The sequence below is a fragment of the Neopsephotus bourkii genome, unplaced genomic scaffold, assembly GCF_033783945.1.
Source record: "Neopsephotus bourkii isolate Nb327-2 ecotype Australia unplaced genomic scaffold, CSIRO-AGI_Nbou_v1 NB_1637, whole genome shotgun sequence".
Classification (NCBI taxonomy): Eukaryota; Metazoa; Chordata; class Aves; order Psittaciformes; family Psittacidae; genus Neopsephotus; species Neopsephotus bourkii.
Window position 1 is genome coordinate 3,207,435 of NW_026902112.1, and position 19,093 is coordinate 3,226,527.

The 19,093-nt window shown below is 47.5% G+C and overlaps 1 long non-coding RNA gene across 2 annotated transcripts in view; it reads left to right on the forward strand.

Moving 5' to 3' along the window:
* Positions 1-6,107: 6,107 nt before the first annotated feature.
* LOC133223438 (uncharacterized) overlaps positions 6,108-19,093 on the forward strand; it is a 128,941-nt gene continuing 115,955 nt past the window's right edge. For both annotated transcript variants that reach the window (XR_009728571.1, XR_009728572.1), the window contains exon 1: positions 6,108-6,227. This is a non-coding gene — a long non-coding RNA (uncharacterized LOC133223438). The remainder of the gene's footprint in view (positions 6,228-19,093) is intronic.

Sequence of the window (19,093 nt, forward strand, 5' to 3'; positions counted from 1 at the left end):
CTGTTCCAGTACACACATTTACCTCCAACGCCAGAGCTGGAAGAAAGGGTCCAACACAGGCCACAGGCTGAGATGGCTCATTGAACCTGGGGTGAAACCACTCTCCAAGCAGTAAGGAGATAGATGCAAAAGAGGGTGCTGAACCAGGTCTCCCACTTCTTAGGGTGGTGCTGGGTTATTATGTGAAACGTGGGTGGTGGTGCCACCGTCTCCAGCTGTGCTATAAATAACATAGGTCTCCCAACTATCCTTGAGGAAGATCCCAGCCCTTCAGCCACAGACTAGCCTGCCTGAGCCCCCAGAGGACACAGCCCCAGTGCGTGCCCATGCTGGGACTGTGGGGCACTTCCATAGACTAACACTTTGGGAAGGTTAAAATTTGAACATGAGTGCAATGGACAGCCAAGTGGGCTGGAGAGGAGAGGGATGCCAGATCCAGTGTGGGTTTCATGTGCTGTCCCCCTGTCTCACCCTGCTGCTGGGAGAGCACTACGCATCGCCCCCAAGCACAGATCATGGTGTGGCTGCATGAATGTGCCTGTCGTGACACTTCATGGGCCGCCAGTGTCACTCTCCCTTGAAAACCACTCACATGAATGCTGTATATTTGTTATAGATGGAGAGATTAGCACGAAGGCTAAAAAAAGAAAGTAAACAGAAAGGGAAGGACCCTGGGGATACTGCGGTGGTGTACGCCAGCTTGGCTGGTCCGACCTGTTTATAATGTCTAACACAAGCACAGGTGCCAAAGAATAACCGACAAGTTAAACAGTTTCCTCTCTGCGATTTGGCAACAGGATCTTTGTGTGAGGAGGGCAGGGCCCATGCTGTTTTCCCAGGAGCAGGGAAGCAGACGCAAGGCTCTCCTTTGGAGGCTGGTGGCATTTTACTGACGTTGGGACACAGACTCCTCATGTGGGCACAGGGCTCTCATGGATACCAGACCCACCACTCTTATCTCTCATCTGAAGACGTCTTCACATCCTGGGTTTCTATCCCTGCTCACAGTACCACTTTCTGCTTCCTCTCCCAGGCTTGCAACTTCTGTCGTGATCTTTCACCCTTCACACAAAACAAACGATCTTGGCTCCTTCTCCCCAAGGACACAGTCAGGCTCTTTCTCTGGGGTTTCCTTGGGAACCAGGCTGGGACCTGGATGGTGCTGCCTCCTTCTCTCTTGAATTCTCTCTTCTTTTGCTCACCAGGTTTGTTTTTTCCCCACTGATGCTAAACCTCCAGTTCACCATTTTATTGACTCTCCCCTAAGCCCCAGCATGCTCATCTCTGGATCTTCTTGACGTCCTGTCAGTCCAACACAAATTTAGTAGCACAGCCATTTCGTTTCACTTTATTCCACTGCTTTCTTAAATCACATTCAAGCTACTTACCTTAAATGATTTCCATAATCTGAAACGGAGTGTTTGCACCTGTCTGCCAAGTTCAGTCTTGCTGCACACTCAGAAAGGCATCACTTTAAAATGTCATATTTCTTTCTTCTCAAACTTGGGAATATATGGAGCACCTGAGTAACATGCTCCTGTCTTAGGGCCATTGGTGACAACCCTGTTATTTCTGTGCTTCGTATCAACCCTGCATATCCCCTTTCTCTGCTCTGAAGTCACAGCTAAGCTACCCTAAATCAGAGCCTTAAGAAATCTCCCACACCTTGGAACATGCTCCCAGTTATTTGCCAAATATCTTCCCTACAGTCCTGAAGAGGAAGATGCATCATGCAATTCTGGGGTCCTAGCAAAACTGAACCCATCTTCATTAACATAGCTGTATTACAAAATGGATCTCCTCTGTTCCTTTTACCTACTTTCCTTGTTCTCAATATAGACATCAAGAGCAGCACCAGCCTGGACACATTTGTGCATAATCTGCATGAAGAAATGACCAGGTAGAAATTATAATATTATATTGGAAAAAAAATTACATCAATTCTGGGGAGTGGAACTACCAATGATGATGGTGCAATCTGCTCCCACAGCTCTGGATGGGGATATTTCTTATGCACCTGAGTAGCCACCTTACTCCTTTAACACGTTCTTCTCTCTTCTTCATCTTACATTCACCATAAAGAGCCCATAGAAGGCAGTGGAAGTCTTTCCAGTAGATTCAGAAAGTTATCAGTCTTTGCTTCTGCTCTGTTATTGCCCTCACTCCTGGCTCTTGGAGTCAGGGGCTTTGTCCCCTCCAGCATCACAGGTGAGTCACCGTCACCTAGAGATGGATCACTGTTTAGGGACAGGAATGCATTTACTTTAGATTAATACGAGTACTTACATTAAAAGACTGGGGAGTAGAAACAAATTATGATAAGCACCATTTCCTTATGCCACTACTTTTCAGAGAATTAACTTGATATTGGTAAATACAGCAGGGAGGTATGCGTAAGGGCGACACGAAGAGCCGGTTATGTCAAATCATAGCACCTGCTACAGAACAAATGGGTGTACACTGGCTTTGTATACGTTCAGGATGGAAATTAGGTGTTTTTTAACCTGCAGAGAAGAAAAGCTCTGAGATAATAGCCAAGAAGGTGAAGTGAGGACAAGACACCAATGCTCAACTGGGTGCCTTTGTCTGCAGGCAAATGTGAAATAATGGCTTCCATTAGGAGCAGATGCAATGACCTCAGCCCTTTCTGAGCATCTAGAATGGCTTAGGGTTTTGGACAGTTCTAGCATTAAACTGGAACAAGCCTAATCCCTGGCTACAATTATACATTTTCAACTGCTTTTTCTGCTGTGTCTCTCCATGACCCATGTCTGAGGTGGTTTGCCCGAGCCTCTGTTGTACCCGCCTGCACTGGATGAGGACACTTGAGTTTCCATCTGCCTGTGGTCACCCACTGGAGGCTGTCACCTCCACGCTGTGCTAACCACAAGGAGTATGTCACTGCTCTCCTTGTTTCACCTGACTTGGCCAGCTCTGCCTGACAGGGATTAAGAAGCGCTCATGTGATCCTGGCAGCCGGCAAGGCTGGTGGGGCCATAGGCAGAGAAGCAATAGCAGAGCACCGGAGGGCAGAAGCCTTAAGCTGGCACAGCATTGTTGCAGCCTGACCCCTGATCTTTGCCTCAGATGTTTTGGCCTCGAAAGAGCATGTTGCGTCATTTGGCCTTGACTTTGACTTGTTTAACTTGCAGGATGAACCTAGAGCAATGCAATAATGCAATTTGCCTGGGTAAGTGTGCTAATCTGTTACAGAGCTGATTATACTCAAGTGCTTTATTGACATGGACTGAGTACATCCACATTATATACTAGATGATTTTTAGAGTACAACCACTAGAAAAGCTGTAGGCCTGAGTGATACAAACACAAGACACATTCTACATGCCTGGGGAAATAGGGTCTTTGCGTTATATCTGTGTGGTCTGACTTCTTAGGCAGGCAAATGCTTTCACTCCCTTTTTTGTGTTTTTCTGGCTTTATCATGCTGGGAATTGTGCACAGAGATACCTATCTCTCATCATGGCACTGCTTCTGGGGCTGGTAACACATAGGCAAGTCTGTGGCTTTGGGAAAAGCAGTATTAATTTGAGCTGATGTGGAACAGCACATTGATTCAGTGTGTGTTTTGCTGAGGAAGGAAGGGAGTTCTAGGGAGAGGGGAATGAAAACTCAATTTTCAGGGCTATTTGATGCATATTTCTCTCCTGCTCTGGCAGCCGGGAGCTGTGACAGAGCCATCAGGGCCCCATTTAAGGGCAATACCCATGCGAAGCCAGACTAATAAATTCATGCCACCACTTCCCCCAAACTGTGGAGGGGGAACCGGCTTGGAGGAAAAAGTGTGTCAGCTGCTCCAGCACTCAGGCTCTTTTCAGCTGCCAAAATGATCCTTTGGTCTCAGGAGTAGCTGTAGATGTTGGTCTTTCTCCCAGGTTCACTGACCTCAGGAGGTCATTTATGTAGGACCTGGTCTCCAGCCAGCGCTGGGAATACGGCCCAAAGCCATCTCCTCCACTCCTGCTGCAGCAGGTTGCTGAAGGGAATGGCACCAGGACCTTCAATCCACTTGATCGGAAGGGCTCTCCTCTCTCTTATGGTGAGCACGCACGCAAAGCCTCTTTTCCCAGCCCAGTATCGTATCCTGCTTGAACTGCAGGACCACAGAACTGCTGTTTGGATAAAGCCACATTTTATACCATAATCTTTACCTTTCACACTGGCATTTGCTTCGCCTGTGACAACCAAGTTGTTCTTACAGATCAGCTTTTTATTGCAATATTCAAAACATTGTAGTGGAGGTGGGTGCACATTTACTAATTAAATGAGACAGCACTTGCCATCATGAAAATGTGGCTATGCTGGATGTAGACTTACTGAATGCAGACTTACTAGATACAGCCTTTTGCAGCAGCTCCTAACTGGGGCTCACAACCTTTGCTGGTGCTCATAGATCCTCTTGGGTTATGCCCACCCCAGGACAGACACACTGTGGCTCCCATATGACTGCCAGGGTGCTGGCACAGTGGGATTTTAGGTTCCGTCCTGGATAGAGAAAAACTGGTTTTGGGGAAAAACCACATGTGGCATTGAAGCTTCTGCTTTGCTTCAGTTCCAGCCTGGAATCAAGGAGGTTGCATTTCAGTTTTATCTTAGTTTTTTTTTGTTGTTGTTAAAAAAAATATTATATATTTATAAAAAGAGGAAATTAAAGCTTGTTTTGTCCACATACTGGACATCTGCTTTTGTTTTGCTGCTTCACCAGCCTGCAGCCTGGTCTGTTTCTGATGTTATTTCTCCCAGTACTTTGAGATGTGTGAAGCTACTTTCCCTACTTGTATTTAAGATGTCTGTATCCTTCTCTTGCCTGACTACTTGGAGACATCCATGACATTTCTGCACATCAGCTTGGGGAGAACAGAAGAGTGGGACCTATTTTTGCAATCTGATTCTGGTCAGTGAGTGAATGCCTGGGGTTCAGGACGATCAGGACTGAAGGCATCTGTTAAGGTTGAAAGCAGCAGCAGACAAGCAGTTGAGTTCTCCCCTACTTCCCTTCTGCCTGTGCTGAATCTGATCCCCTTCTTCTGTGGCATGTGCCGGTCCGAGAGAGCCACCCTGCCTGGGACGGGGTCCCGCAGCCTCCCCATGCCGGCTGCCCGGCACCTGTGGAGCTCCACTGCCACCCAACCAAATTTATCTATTTATATCTGTATAGATTTCAATTATTTGAAGTATTTTGGGGTGTGCTGGGTGCAGTGCAGGGTGGTGCGGTGCGATGCTGTACGGTGCGGGAAGGAGCATGGTGCAGTGCTGGTCGGCGCGGTGCAGGATTGCGGGACGGGTCAGTGCAGTGCTGTGTGTGCAGGTGCTGTGAAGTATGGGTTGGTGCGGTGCAGGGGGGCGGCGCGGGTCGGACCGCTGTGGTGCTGTGCAGTGCGTGTCAGTGCGGTGCTGTGCGGACCGGTGCTGTGCTGTGCGGGTCGGTGCTATTCTGTGCGGGTCGGTGCTGTGCGGTCCTATACTGTTGTGTGTGGTGCGGATAGGTGCTGTGCTGTTCAGGAGCGCAGTGCGGTGGGTGTCGGTGCGGTGCTGTGAGTGTCAGTGCTGTGGTGTGTGGGTCAGTGCTGTGCGGTGTGGGTAGGGTCGGCGCTGTTTGGTGCGGGTCGGGGTAGTAGTGCGGGGCTGGTCAGTGCTGTGCAGGTCGGTGGTGTGCGGGTCGGTGCTGTGCTGTGCGGGTTGGTGCCGTGTGGGTCGGTGCTGTGCTGTGCGGTGCTGTGCGGTGCTGTGCTGGTCGGTGCTGCGCGGTGCTGTGCGAGTCGGTGCTGTGCAGTGCTGTGCGGGTCGGTGCTAAGCGATGCTGTGCTGTGCGGGTCGGTGCTGAGCGGGTCGGTGCTGAGTGGTGCTGTGCTGGTCGGTGCTGTGCTGTGCGGGTCGGTGCTGTGCGGGTCGGTGCTGAGCGGTGCTGTGCTGTGCGGTGCTGTGCTGGTCGGTGCTGTGCTGAGCGGTGCTGTGCTGTGCAGTGCCGTGCGGTGCCGAGCTGTGCGGTATCGCGGGGCGGTCTCTAACGCGCTGCCCCAGGCTGCGGCCGCCGGCGGCGGGGGGCGGTGACGTCACAGAGCCGCTCGCCAGCACAACGTTCCATTGAGGCGAGCGCGTGCTCCGGCGAGCACATGGGCAGCGGGGCCCGCGGCCGCTCCGCGTCCCTCCGCGCTGCTCCGCAGCCCCGGCCCCGGCCCGCAGCTCCCCTTGCCGGGCAGGGCGGCGCGGTGAGTACCGGGGCTGCAGCCCCCGGCGGAGGGGGGGGGGGCGCGATCTAGGGGGAGGTCGGGTACGTGTTTGTGGGGGGGTATTTGTTTATTTACCCCCTTTGCCTCTTTATTATTTATGTCTCCCGGTGGTCTTGCGGGTCGCGGCGGAGTTCACAGCTTAGGCACGGGGGTTCGTGCGGGTGGGAGGTGGGGGGAGGGGGAAGGGAGGAAAAAGATTTAATTTCATCCCATCTATGTATTAGTTATTTATTTTAAAAGCGCTGGGTCGACGGTGGGCTAAAAATAGCGATTGCCAGCCGAAATCCGTGCGGATGGGGAGGCGAAGGGCTTCGGGATGCCTTCCAGCGTAAAGAGATGGCCGCGGTGAGGGGCGGCGGTGTTAGGGGTCTTGTCGTGCTCCGAAATGACACGGGGCAGTGTGACACCCGGCCCGCCTCCGCCTGGACCTGGGGTCTGTGTGTTAATGGGTGCTCCCCCCCCCTTGGCCTAGGGACAAACCGGTGTCGGGGGGGGGGAATGGTGTTTGTTTGTGCCCTCTGCAACTGCGCGGAAAATGCGCGCTGCGCGCAGGCCGAGGCACGGGGCTGCGTGAGGAGCCGGCCCGCAGCTGCCTGCTGCTGCCTGCGTGTGTTTGCGGGGCGAATGGAGCTCGTAACGTGCAGAGCCGAACTGGTCCGCTCGGGCCGTCTTGGTGCGGGCCGTGGGGTTCAGATCTGGGAAGCACGAGGGCCTGAGAATGAAAAGCAAAGATTCCATGGAGGCTCCAAAGACTATTTTTACAAAGGGGTTTTTAGGCCATTTTTTCCTTAAAATGCTGGATTTTCCAAGTAGAACTTTAATAGGCCACATATATATATAAATAATGCTAGGATGTTTTTATTGACATTGAGTGCTTTAGGACTTCGGTCTCCATCTATTAAGCTGTTGGTTGCTGCATCTTAAAATACTGAGTGGAGAAATCCCAGCAGAACCGATAACTGTATCTGAAAGATGCTGGAGGCCTTCAGTGAGACCTTTTTAATCCTGATCATGTTGACAAGTTCAGACATGTTTGCCTGTCCATGTATCTGGTCAGACACAGTGAGTGGTGAACCCACACTAGTTCCTTTTTACTAAGATGCTTAAAAATAGACATTATTTAAGTCATTGATTTGGAGCAAAAGAGCTTTTCTGGAGGCATATTGGAACATATTAACCACTGCTAAGTATAAAGTGGATAATATGTACAGGTTATGGTTCTCTGAAATAGGAGTATTTATTTCTTCATCGAGCAGAATTACAGCCTCACTAATGTCAGTTTATGCCAACTGGTCTGGTTTATTGTAAGAGTACTTATATATGTTGTAAAATATGAGGATATTAAAAAATCTAGCTCTGAAGCACTGACATCATTATAGGAAACAAGGATACAGTCTGATATTCGGTCATGTCTCATAAACATCCAGTTTCCTTTCTGTCGGGATTTTTTAAATGATTTCATAAATATGTATATTTTCCGAGCACGTGGACCAGTCAGATGCTCTTTTGTGCTGGGTGCTGCATGTCGCTGATAAATGCCAGTTCACACCCCAGGGAGTTTCATGTGATCTTATACATACTTTGCATCATTTTAGAAATGCGCCTTTAACTTTATTTATTGTTTTCCCTTCTCCCTTTTCTATCTCTCATAGCATTAGGTCATGAGCTGGGCTTACAGCTAGGTTAGTGTTACAATTCCGATTGATCCGACTGTGCCTTTGTGTATTTTAAGTTATATTAAGGCAATTAGTTGTACAGGTGCAGTTTGTCAGCCAGTGGGAATGCCTCTATACCTGGCAGGAATAAAATCCACTCTACATCTGTACATCTGGCATTCCTGGGAGTGGGGCTGTGCTGGCCTGGCTGCTGCCAGCTCTGCCTCAGCATGGCCTGGGCGATTTTGCATCCTCTGCATCTGCCCGCTGATGTTCACACGTCAAGCAGTTCTGCAATAGCGAAAATAAGGAAGGGCTCGGGCCCGCTGCTCTTGCAAGGCCCATCTGTTGCAGGAATGAATTGTGTGTTTGAATTAGTTTATAAAACGGGATATTGGCTCCCTGGGTGAACGTGCATGCTTGGAATGTAACTTTAGTGGGAGCTGATGGCTTTCAGAGGCGACGGTGAGTTGTCGCTGCGCTTGTGCAGCTCTGCAGTCATGGTGTTCTCCCTCTGTGCCCCTGCCGAACCGAAGCGTGGGTTTTGGTTTGATTAAGGACTTAATGTGCTGAAATTTGAGTTTATGCTTAATTCTTTGTGAGATTCGAGCTGTATCTTCTTGTTTTTAACCAGAACGCTTTACAAAGAGGGTTTATGCTTCCTGGCTGCATGTTTTTCGGTAACTTTTATACGAGGAATTACTGTCAAGGGAAGCGACCCATAATGCTGATGTCATGGAGCAAGGTTAGGGATAAAAACCTCTGTATCTGTATGCTTTTAACACTGTATCTTGTGTTCATCTGTCACCTTTTAGCCGAACCTTTTAGTTTAGTGGGTTATTACTGTGTCACTGTTTTCCTACAGGCCTCTCTCTTCAGGCATTTTCTGTAATCATGCTGGTGCAGCTCTGCTAGGAATTGCAGTTTAAGGCTTGCAAGTATGACATCTTAATAAGAAAAAATACATTTATACCCCCCCCCCCCCTCCCCCCCCCTTGGTGTATATCGACAATAGTGCTGACAGGCCATGGGAAGGGGAAATTATGCTTTTTGTGACCTGGATGGTGTTTCTGTTGCTTGCAGGAATACAGAGGGTTTGTCCTTTGCTCCTGGTACATGGATTTAGCGAAGGCTGTGACAGGTACCCGTGGTGCAGTGCACTGCAGCTCGGAGCAGTGCACTGCAGCTGTGTATCCATCAGTTCAGCAGTAAAATTGGTCCATCAGAGCCCCAGTGGAGCCTCTGCACCAGTCGCAGTGTGTTACTGCTGGAGAGGCTGAGGTGATAGGAACATCACCCTGACCCCTCACTGCTGGTGCAGGGGGTGGTGGCAGCATGGTCTGAGGTCCTGCACTGTGAACCAGGAAGGGTGCAGAGCTGCAGACTGCGCTAGCAGAGAGGAAGATGAGTGCATACCTGGTCAGGAAGCTTTTGCCTGCTTGCAGCAAGGTGATCCAGAGCTTATTTAGAAGCACGGTGTGTTATTTTTGTCTCCTCGCTGGCTGGTAGCTTTAGTACTGAACAACTGCATGGATCCTGGTGATATTTATGAGGAGTGAGGAGGGAATAAAGACATAATCTGAGTTTTGGGCACATGAGCATTTCTCATGGGGCATGTTTTCCCTCATCACAGCTGCATCTGTGCCTGAGCCGGTCCGTCTTCTTATGTAGCAAAGTGCTTAGTGCCCTGGCAGGTACTACTGTACTATTGCACGTGGTTTATTTATACCTGGAGGTGCAGTGCCTGCTGTTTGCTTGCCTTGTTGGTACAGTTCAGTGGAGGACAGCGTTTTGTGATAAAGCAGTGTTCTTGAGTCTTTCCTCTGTTTTCTCTCTGGCTAGTGACAGAGGTTGTTTAGGACAGGGCTTGCTGGTGGAGCTTTCTTCCCATTGCTCCAAGGGTGACAGATGTGAAGCAGCAATATGATTACGTGGTACATCAGCTCCACTCAGCAGAAGACAGCAGTTTGAAGGGTGGCACAAACACAGGGATCAGCTGGGCACACGGAACAGTCTGGATGGTTTGCAAGCATCCTCATCTGTACAACACCTAAATGCCTTTTTTTATGCATCCCTCTTTATGTGAATTCAAGATACAGATGTCAATATTGATGTGGAGCTGTATCCTGCAAATCAGGGTCTGTCTGAGTACCACACAGGTTTTCCAGACAGGTTTGTCCCACCCACTTTGATGCCTGTGCAGTCATCTTCACTGATATTTGAGTACCTTATACTTGTCAGCAGATACTGCAGTTGCATCCCCCATTACTTGGAAGGGAAAGTGATGTGTAAATTGCTGCTGGTATAGTACATCAGGCACTAAAGGGCTCTCGAATGCAGCAGTGACAGGCAGAACTGTAACCAGTGCTTGGCAGATAATTCATATTAGAAATTATGGAGCAGGTCTTTAATGACAAAGGTGGTTAGCCACTGAAACAAATTGCCAGGAAAAGGGGCAGATTTTCTCAGTCATTTCTGTCTTAACATTTGAGTTGGAAAAAGCAGTAGAAGAAGTTTTGTATAAAAGTTATTGGGTAGGTTCCTGCACTCAGCTCACTAGGAAGTCCCGTGGTTGAAGCCCGCTATACTGGGCTGTGCAGGTGTTAGGAGCTAACCTGTGCTGTTGGAGCTGGGTCTTGCAAACCACCCTGATAAGAAATAGCAACCTGAAGCCCTGGGAGGACTGTGCTCTTGCATGGGGGAGTGACATTGCATGGGGGAGTGACATTGCCATGATACGGTTTGGAAGACAGCGTTATGTCACCTCTTTTGCACGTCTCAGTCAGGAATACTGGTGCCAAAATGTGTGTGAGGCCAAGAGGTGACTTTGTGAGCTTCCCAAGGGGAGAGGATGGCATCACTGGTGTTCTCATCTACAGGTTGGGGTGCTGGGGCTACGAATGGATGGCAGGGAAGCCTAAATGAAACCCCAAAAGTCTGTCCCTGTTTCGGGTACAGATGTGTGTACTGCAAGAGCAGAGCTGTAGGCTGCTTCGTTAGGGGCAAGTGGAGAGCAGAGGTGGTAGGAGAGGCACGACCACATCGCATTACATATTTTATTATGGAGTCCCTCAGTACAATGCAGGTTGTGCTGGGAACCCCCAGGCTCTAAAGTAGACCAGTGCAGGGATTTTAACATGGAAAACTTCGGTCTAGTCCTAACCACCCACCACTGCCTTCCCTTCATCCAGCTTGTATTGTCCAGTCCTCTTCTCCCTGGCTTTCTCTGAGTGCTATCGGACTGCTTGCCTTGAGTCTCAGTTCATTTTGTGCTTTTCCTCAAATCCCAACATCTGGATTTAAGAGATTGCTTGCCTGCCTATTTTCCTCTCAATCAGAACTAAAACTTTGATCTTTTCACCAGTGTTGTAGGGGCAACATCTTGTGAGGTCCTGTGTAAATCTCAGCTGGGGTTGGGGAGCTATTGCCAGTAACTTAGGAGAATTTTTACTTAAAAAAAGGCAACAATTTGTGACTCTTGTTTAACGCTTCTTGTTCTGACTCCTAGATTTGATCATACTGCAAACATCTCTTCTTGAAAATGTCCCTTGAGCAAATCTCAGCCAAAATAAAATGCATTGCATTGCCTTGTGCAGTTCCCTGCCCAGGTAGGGAGTGAGCTCCGAACGCGTAAGTGGAAGGGGCTTGCAGGCTGTGCAAGGAACGAGTGGTGCAGGAGGCTGGAGGGTTATGGCCTGTGTAGGTATAGGAAAGGTGGCTTTTGCTGGCCAGCTTTCAGCCATGTGCTGCGTCCTTGCAGCTCTGTGTTGTATCAGGTATCGCTATTCCCAGCACTGATGCAGTGCTGATGTACACGTGATGCTGTGTGTGCTGGCTTACATGGTGGAAACAGCAGCTGTAGGCTCATGCCTGAGCATCTGTGTTGTGGAGCCATGGCCAAAGTCCAGGCTGTACTTGAACCCTTTGTTACATCTCCTCTGTGTTGAAAAAGGCCTAGCATGGGCCTTTCTTTGCTAATATTAAAGCTTGGTAACATTATTATTATTATTATTATTACTGTTGTTATTGTTGTGTAACATTATTATTTGAATCATTGTCACTATCATTATATTGACTGTATTGCAGACATAAAGCTTATTCTATGTTAATGCAGTCATCCTAAAGTAGTCTCTAGCTGTGATGTACCAAAATCCCTTTATGCTTCAACTGGTGGTGTAAAATACACCTATCAGTTCAGTGACCTGTAATTTAGCATGCAGAGCTAATAGCTACCATACATTCTTCTGGAAATATTTAGTAATGTTTCCAGCTCTATTTACACAGTAATGGGTTGTTTGGTGTTTTTTTTTCCTCCTTCATAAGTGTAGGAAAGTCTGAAATAAATGCACTTTCCTAGACGTGTCCTAGACATGGTCATGGCAGGAGCAAAGGCCAAGAGCTTTGTGCTGCAGCACAGGCAATTGAGATGCTGCTCAGGGGTTTCAGCTGATCGTGTTTGCTGTGTGAATTGCTGGATCATTTGATTTCCAAGTAGTGCCCATCTGGCTCTGGTTCTCCTCAGTTTGCTTTTGGGGGTGGGTTGGGCAAAGCTCTTCATTCTTCTTGAATGTTAAAAAGGCTGATACTAGGTTATATAAAAATACTAACAAAAAAGTACACGTTTGATGTTACAGAGGAAAATAATCATCCTTGTTTACAAGCTGGGAGGTTGGACTGCAGACCCCAGAGGGTTCTTCCTACCACCACTTCTCTGTTTCTGTGGTAACGGGGGAAAAACTGGAAAGCTGAGCTCCAAGTCTCTGTGGAACAAGATGGAAGGAGGCCCAGCTTTTGTGAATGCACAGCATGAGTGAATGTGATTAAGATGGGAAGGTTCAGAGGGGGAGGAAGATGTTGCTCTTTGCAGTCCAAGACACAGAAGCAGTGAGAAGTTCATCTTGAGATGTTTTCTTTACCTTGGGTAATTATTATAAAACCTACTAGTCCTGCTTGTTATGAGTGGCTTGGAGAGTTGGTGGAGTTCCCAGTGCTAAGTCATGGGTAGGATTTGGGGGCTTTGCCCTCAGCAAGCCATTTCTACTCCTTCCCTTTCCCCAATTCTTGGCTCTTTCCCCTGCAAACATGTTGGGGCAGATGCTGTCTGTTGTGTGGTTGTTTGCAGCATAGGAAAGTATCAGAGCCCTGATGTCAGGTGGACCCTCAGAGCTTCACAGGGATGGTTGAGGTTCTGAAGGTCTGCTTGACATGGTCAGAAATGGCAGCAGTGGCTTCCGTAGGCTGCAGTATTTGAGGGGAGGTCTGGTGGCTGCAACCAACACAGCTAAAGAGGAAAAAGGTTTTAAAAGCTCCTCACCAGGTAGCTGTATGTTGGAAGTGGAAGTGTTGAAGGTCTGGAAGGAAGACTTTCCTTAGTTCCCAGCTTAGTGTGACTGATAAATGTGAGTCTAGCTTTTTATCTCCCATAGCAGCACTGATGGCCATTCTTCATATGGAGGAGGAAAAGGGGAAGGGAAGTTGCAGGAATCTTAAAATTCTGATTTTAAAGATAAATGTATCAGGTCCATTTTACACATTACTAGGCAGTAACTTGAGTGTAACTATCTTTGAGTCAGGTTTTAGCCTGTTCAGAGCTCAAGATGTTGTCCATTAGGATAAGGTATAACATTATATTACCTGGTGGTGTAGCCTGTACACCACTGTTTGTACCTGGTGTTTTTATCTTCCATGTAAATCTTGATGACCTAAGAGACTCGTAGCAAAGACCTTACTTTGCAGGGTGTTTTTAGTAACTTTTAATGAGTATTTTTCTGGGGGGCTTTTGTGAGACAAATTGCAATAAATAGGATTTCACTCTGTCCATCCTTCTGTTAAATAACTTCTAACACTGCCTCATGGAGCAAGGCACTATGGGAAGGGAATATATGGAAGGGATTAAACAACCTGCAGCTGCTTGTGCTGATCCACCATGATTGGGAGGGCTCACAATTGGCCTTGCTCATACATTTCACCTCCTTCTAATTACATCAGGAGTGATAATATTCATAGTGACAAACACTTGTATCTTGTTCTGCTTGGAAAATCTGCATGTCAGGCATGTAAAAATGCAGTTGTCTCCATTGTGGCAGCAGAAAAGCAACTAAAGCTCGTGAAGGTACAAGATGCCATTAGGGCCAGGGCTGGTGTGTGGGATCCAGAGAGCCATGCTTTCTTGAAAGTCTTGGAAATCCGGGCTAAATCTGTTTAAGGCCTCCCTGAGGTGTGAAAAAGCCTGCAGACCTATGAAATACTGCTCGTAACATAAATATTTCATTTGAACATATTAAGGGTTTTCACCGTTCATTACAAGTTGGCAAGTGTTAAGGCAGCATGGAGCTGTGGTATCACTGCTGGCTTGGCTGGCACAGTGGGTCTGTCGAGAGAGTCTCCTGACCTCCCTGCGCAGCAGCAGGCCATGGTGGCTCCAGAAGAAGCAGCTTGAAGTCATGTCTGAGTTCATGTGAGGTGGTTGGCAGCACAGGAGAAGTGATGAAGTTGCCTCCTCCCACTGGTCTTATCACTTGGAGCAGTAGGTGACCTGGCCAGGCAACACAGGCTCAGGTGACCATGGCATGAGGATGATCCATAGCTCAGCTGTTGCCAAGGAACCGGGTTCTCCGACATTGTTGCCTCATTGGCAAGAAACAGGTCTCAGAGCTCCAGCAACGTGGAAGAGAATCAGGAAGGGGTTGAAGAGTCTGCCACTGCCATGGTGTTGGCTGATGGTACTTGTCCACAGCTGGTCAGGTCAGTTGGTGGGCTAGGAGCACTCTTGGGTTTTATCTAATGATGAGCCTCTCCAGCTCCTCTGGTGTGATCTCTGATTAGGAGGTGTAGCCTCATCTGGGAGAGTTCTGGTCTTGGACTTGACATTCAGTATTCCTTGGCTTGACAACAGCAGTGACATAACTGTGTAGGGAGCCTGCAAGTGAAGGAAGCTCCCATCAGTCCAGAAAGCTGCAGCACATCTCTGCCACTGCGTGGGCAGCTTGCAATGTCTTTCTATGCTGGCTTCCATTGGAAATACAGATTCTCTTTTTAGGGTGCTCCCTGTATTGCTTCAGGTAGCAGAAAGACTTCTTAAAGCTTTATGCCAAATACAGTACGAGTTTTTTACAAGGAAATGAAGCTCTGCTCTATAAGGGGCCAGTTTCACATGGACTGGGCAACCCCAGGAGATATGGACTATCACAGGCCTCGTATTATTCTCCAAGTGCAAGGTATGTTGAACTGAACGTTCTTTTTCTAAATATATAGCATCATTTTGTGTAATGTTTAAAGACAGTTAAGGAACACACAATCAAAACAAGACCTATGGGTTGGAGGAAAGCGGAGAAGTAACATTTATCAGATGTTCATCACTTAGGACAGTACCTGAAAGATAACCTGGTGACTACTGCAGTGTTCCGACTGAGCATTAAGGAAAATACATTTGTCTGTAGTTCCAGTTACCTGCAGTGATTGAGCCTTTTCATAATATAAAAGAAGTTATGAAATAGCAAGATTGAGATATATCTGTGCCCAGACATCCTTAACTCTGCCCTCCCTTTATTCTCTTCACCCCTTTCAAACTAAGGTTAATTACCAGGAATTTTCTGCAGCCACAAGGCATGTTTGTAATACCCTGTAATATTAACAGGTCAAAGCAAGCTGGTTTATCTCACAGATGTGTTAAATGTTAATTTATTTTTTCTAATTATGCTGCCTTCTTTACCACCTTGTGGATGTGCTTATAGATCCCAAATAAATTCTTGTATGACTTTTGGTCCCCATTTGCTTTGTGTGCCCTCAAATTTGATATTTAAACAAACCAGCAGTCAGAAGAGGAATCATGAAGTTAAGATTATGATGGACATTGTGGCCTCGTTAGTTAGGGGTTGTTCTTTGTGTGGTTTGATGGATGTGGTGATTTTGATGTGGGTTACTACTTATTACTGGTTGTTTTGGTAATGGGGGATCTTTACAACAATCTCCATTAGTGGTTTAAGTGGGATTTTGGGGAACAGGGAATGGGTGGGTGTTTGCTTGTGCTCTGTTGTGGTTGACCCCTTCCCAGCTTCCTGTCCAAAGCAAGACTGTTAGATGTGCCCATCCAGGATTGCCATGTATGGTGAGAGGATGCTGTTGCCTCTGGCATGTCTTTTGATCCACTCTGGTCAGCCTGCCTTATTTGCTTGTGTGTTCTATCTATATCTTGGTTTTACCCTAGGTCATTGGGTCTCTGGGACAGAGGCTGGCCTTTCTATTCTATTTTTATATAGTGGCCAGCACAGGAACATTTGGCGTCTCAAGCTCTTGGTGATGCTGTGTGTAATGCCAGTAACTTAGCACTGATGTTCCTTCTGGGGATCTGTAGATATCTGTACACATGATGGAGATGGGATAAGCATAAACGTGCTGATGTAGAGTGCATTTTCTTGAATGGCTTATGTGTTATTTTAGCTTTGAATTTAGCACTAAATGTGGGAGTCAGCTTGGTACAAGAAGTGTATAGAAAGCATCTCTGCAGGTGAAAACTTTCTTTGCTGACCTGTCAGAGCCAGGGGCAGGTGGGGAAGTCTTTGCTTTTATTTACAGCAGTGTAGGTAAAGCACAGCACAGTTTTTCTGCTTGTGCATGTATGTATATATCCACGTAAACTTTATTTGTAATTTTGTATATATACAAACATATGTGTGAAAGGGTCATTGCCTGTTTAGGTCTAACTTTGCTTCCTCCTCCTAGTTTCCCTCTACTTCTCTTTTTCTGTTCCAGTTCACTTTTGAGTTTCATGTGGTGTTTTTTATAAGCATATCTCCCTTTTTTTTTAATTACCTTCTTTCCCTTTCTTTCCTATTCTGGTTTTCCATTCTTTACCTTATTGTCCATGTTCCTACTCCAAGTCAGTTTAGAGCTTCTCCTTCACCTCACTGGGGCAGGTTGGCCAAGCCCGCTGTCAGCATCTCTGCACACCCCGAGAGTTTGTGGCCCAAAAAGCAGCTGTGCCCCTTACTGAAAGAAAAAGGAATAAGGGAATTGAAGCTGCTCTCATTTCCCATCTCTCTAAATGAGTCTCAAGCTGACAGTTCTGGCTTCCGTCGCCCGCTCTGGGTTGTGGCTGGTGTGGCCAACTAGGCAGTTCTTAGATCTGATGGTTGAGAATAAAACTAGGACTAATGGTCATGGTGCTCCTCCCCTGCATCCCAGGCTCAGTGATACTTCTTCCTTGGCCGCTGCAGTCTGACCTCCAAGCCCAGGCTCTGCATCCCTGCTGTTACCTCTCTTACCTTCCTGCTGCTAATTTTAGTAACCTTCTGGCTTGCTGCAAGCTTAGGGCTTTTCCACCTGGCTTGAACCCTGTTTCTACTCTCCAGAGGGATGTGGCTTCAGTTTTTCATGGTCCTGCGAGGGCTGCTATGCCTTGGTGCCTTTTGGGTGCACAGCCAGTTGAGCAGTCAGGTTTGTGATGCATCAGTGATGGCTGGATTCAAGCAGTTCCCATCCCCATAAGAAGATGCTGCCTGGGGAGAGGAGGCAGGCAGCAGTGGGAGCAGGGGGGCTTTTCAATGGAGCTGTAGGCACATCCTGCACCGCGCTTCCTGCTTCTGTGCAGGCAGTGAGTGCTGTGAAGCACAGCATCTTTTAGGGGCTGACTTGCAGACGATAAAGCCGAGTGTTTTGACTGCTTCCAATTATAGAAACAGAGGGATCTGAAATCAGGAAATGCTTTGATGCTGGCGATCTGAAGAACACGTGCAATATCGCTTGACAGCAGACATTTTATTCTCGGCCACATCAGCCTTGCAGCAAGTCGGTTGGTTGGGTGGCTTTGCTTGCACAGCTTTCTTTTCTCCTTTTTCCCAAAAAAAATCCCAGGACTCAGCACTGCATTTCCCATGCTGGAAAGACGATGCTTCCCATCCCTGGTTTGTGGCATTGGTTTCTTCAGTGGGTGGAAATTCCTGAATCTGTGTTCCACAGAGGTCAGGTTGGGTGAGCTCTGTTCAACCAAATGCATCTGTGGAGGGGGCTTTTCTTTGGATATATGGAAAGATTTCTTTTCTTTTTTGGAAAGATGTAACCTGAGCAGAAAATTATAAGGGATGTCATGAAGGTAAATTAACAGAAATCAGACTCCAGCCCATCCCCTGATGGCAATATGTGAGGCTGCTTATGTGAAATGTGAACACTCAGTGCTGTGTTTCGTTCAGGATGACTCTTCATTTTTCTTTCTTCTCTTTTTTCTCCTCTGCAGTGCAGACTGCATTCATAAATGTGAGTCCTGTGCCATCCCGCCCGCCTCTCAGCCCTCAGGGGATGGGCTATTTCAGGCCATGCTCATAACCTGATCCTGCTGATGACCCTTGCACCCAAGGATCATCTAGTGCCAACTGTTAGGGTGTGGTGGTATTTTCAAGGCACTTGGGCCTGGTCCTGTTTCCCTTGCACACCCAAACAGGACTTTTCCCCCCCTGGTTTAATTTGTCTTGGGAATGGGTTGTTTATCCTCTCTCAAGTTTGGTGCTGTCAGTCCATCACACACGTTCGTAGCACCTCAACTTCTGTGGTAACTGCAGACACTGAATGACACTGATTGACTTGGGGATGCAGATGACCTTGCCATCGAAAGGATAAGTAGCAGGTCATGACTGAGGCTGCCTGGCAGACAGCTTTGCTTTTCAGCGCCAGTTCTACTTAACATAGAGCTGACACCATGCAGGGTGTCCCAGGTTCAATGGTGAGGCTTGTGGTGCTGCTGATCCCATGTGTTTGGACTCTAGTGTGGTAGACTTGCTATACTGGGTCAAAAGCTAATGTTTTTCTGAGCCAGCATCCTGCCTCTGGCCCTGGTCAAAGGCAGATGTTTAAGATGAAAAAAAAAGGTTGGTGAAAGTGAAATCGGTGGCTAAAAAGTAGCCAGATCATATGAGCAGTTTTCTATCAAAACATGCCAAGCTGAGGCTGACTTGCACCCAAGTCATGCCTGCTCAGTGGAGGGCTTGGTGTTGCGTTGTAGGTGGCACATTTCAGCCAGTTTACAGCATCTACACACATAAATCTCTTTTCTTTCTCCTCTTCAGTATCTAAGTGTGTGGCCTTTGCTATTTGAGTGTCTCTTTTAAGCAGCTAAAAAGTTTTTCTAAGTGAAATATGTTTCTAGGCTGCCATAGAGAGATAAATATAGCTGGTGAATTGAAAGAAGGCCATAGTATG